General features: G+C 33.8%; 1 non-coding gene across 1 annotated transcript; it reads right to left on the bottom strand.

The window, feature by feature from the left end:
- Window positions 1-277: 277 nt before the first annotated feature.
- trnak-cuu (transfer RNA lysine (anticodon CUU)) lies at window positions 278-350 on the bottom strand. The gene has a single exon. It is a non-coding gene; the product is annotated as a tRNA-Lys (tRNA).
- Window positions 351-1,907: the final 1,557 nt, after the last annotated feature.

Consider the following 1,907-nt stretch of genomic DNA (forward strand, 5'->3'; position numbering starts at 1 on the left):
AATGTTAGGTTCTAGAAAGTTAACTTTCAGTTCTGGAATGTTAAGTCTCAGTTCTGGAACAACAACAGGCATTGTCACCAGACTTTAGTATGATCTGAGGAACAGGATGTCAGCACATGCCATGATCGTAGAATGCAGGCACATTTTAGTCTGGTAAATAACAGGTATTTTTACACTGGGATGGAAGTGCTAATTTTGCAATCAACAGCTGATCTTCCCCAATACAGCCACCTGATACTATGCAGAACTCACGGATTCCCACTCTCTAAAACACAACCGCCCAACGTGGGGCTCGAACCCATGACCCTGAGATTAAGAGTCTCATGCTCTACCGACTGAGCTAGCCAGGCACTTCTTAAGATTTGAGTTGCGGTTCTAAAATGTTACTTAACATTTCTGAAATGTAACAGTTCCAGAATATTACTTGGCAGTTCTAGAATGTTAAGCTGCAGTTCCAGAAAGTTAGGTTAAAGTTCTAGAATGTCACTTGGCAATTCTAGAATGTTAGGCTGAAGATCTAGAATGTTAAGGTGCCATTCTTGAATGTTAGCTCTAAGTTTTAGAATGTTAAGCTGCAGTTCTAGAATGTTGGATGTAAGTTCTAGAATGTTAGGCTGCAGTTCTAGAAAGTTAAGCTTCCATTCTAAAATGACAAGTTACAATTCAAGAACAATAGGTTGAAGTTTTAGAACTTTTATAATGTTAGGTTTAAGTTCTCGAATGTCAGTATGCAGTTCTAGAATGTTAGGTTGAAGTTCAAGAATGTTAATTCATTACACTTCTAAAAGGTTACATTGTAGTTCTAGAATGGGAAGCTGCACTTATAGAATGTTAAGTTGCAATTCTAGAATGTTAAACTGCAGTTCTGAAATGTTAAGTTGCAGTTCTAGAACAATAGGATGTAGTTTCAAGAATTTTAAGAATTATGGTGCCAAAATGTTGTTAACAGTTCTACAATGTCATGTTGTGGTTGTGGAATGTTAGGTTTGAGTTTGAGAATGTTAATATGCAGTTCTAGAATATTAAGTTGAAGTTCAAGAATGTTAAGCTATCAATCTAGATTCTTAGGTCAAAGTTCTAGAATATTAAGCTGTCGATCTAGAATGTTAGGTCAAAGTCCTAGAATATTAAACTGCCAATCTAGAATGTTAGGACAAAGTTCTCGAATGTTAAGCTGTATTTCTAGAATGTTAGGTTTAAGTTTTAGAAAGTTAAGCTGCCATTCTAGAATATTAAGTTCCAATTCCAGAACAATAGGTTGAAGTTTTAGAATTCTTTTAAGTTGCGGTCCTAAAATGTTGCTTACAGTTCTAAAAGGTTACATTGTAGTTCTAGAATGGTAAGTTGCAGTTCTAGAATGTTAAGCTGCCATTCTAGAATGTTAAATTGCAATTAAAGAACAATAGGTTGAAGTTTTAAACATTTTATAAGTTGTGGTCCTAAACTGTTACTTACAGTTCTAAAAAGTTACATTTTAGTTCTAGAATGGTAAGCTGCAGTTTTATAATATAAAGTGGCAATTCTAGAATGTTAAACTGCAGTTCTGAAATGTTAAGTTGCAGTTATAGAACAATAGGATGTAGTTTTAGAATTTTAAGAGTTATGGTCCTAAAATGTTACTTATAGTTCTGCAATGATATTTTGTTGTTGTAGGATGTTAGGTTTCAGTCCTACAAAGTTAATATGCAGTTGTAGAATATTAGGTTTAAGTTCAAGAATGTTAAGCTGCAGTTCTGGAACAATAGGTTGTAGTTTTAGAATTTTAAGAGTTATAGTACTAAAATGTTACTTACAGTTCTACAATGTTATTTTGTAGTTCTCGAATGTTAGTTTTAATTTCTAGAATGTTAAGCGGTCGATCTAGAATGTTAGGTTCTAGAAAGTTAACTTTCAGTTCTGGAATGTTA

The sequence above is a fragment of the Etheostoma spectabile genome, unplaced genomic scaffold (genome assembly GCF_008692095.1).
Source record: "Etheostoma spectabile isolate EspeVRDwgs_2016 unplaced genomic scaffold, UIUC_Espe_1.0 scaffold00018483, whole genome shotgun sequence".
Classification (NCBI taxonomy): Eukaryota; Metazoa; Chordata; class Actinopteri; order Perciformes; family Percidae; genus Etheostoma; species Etheostoma spectabile.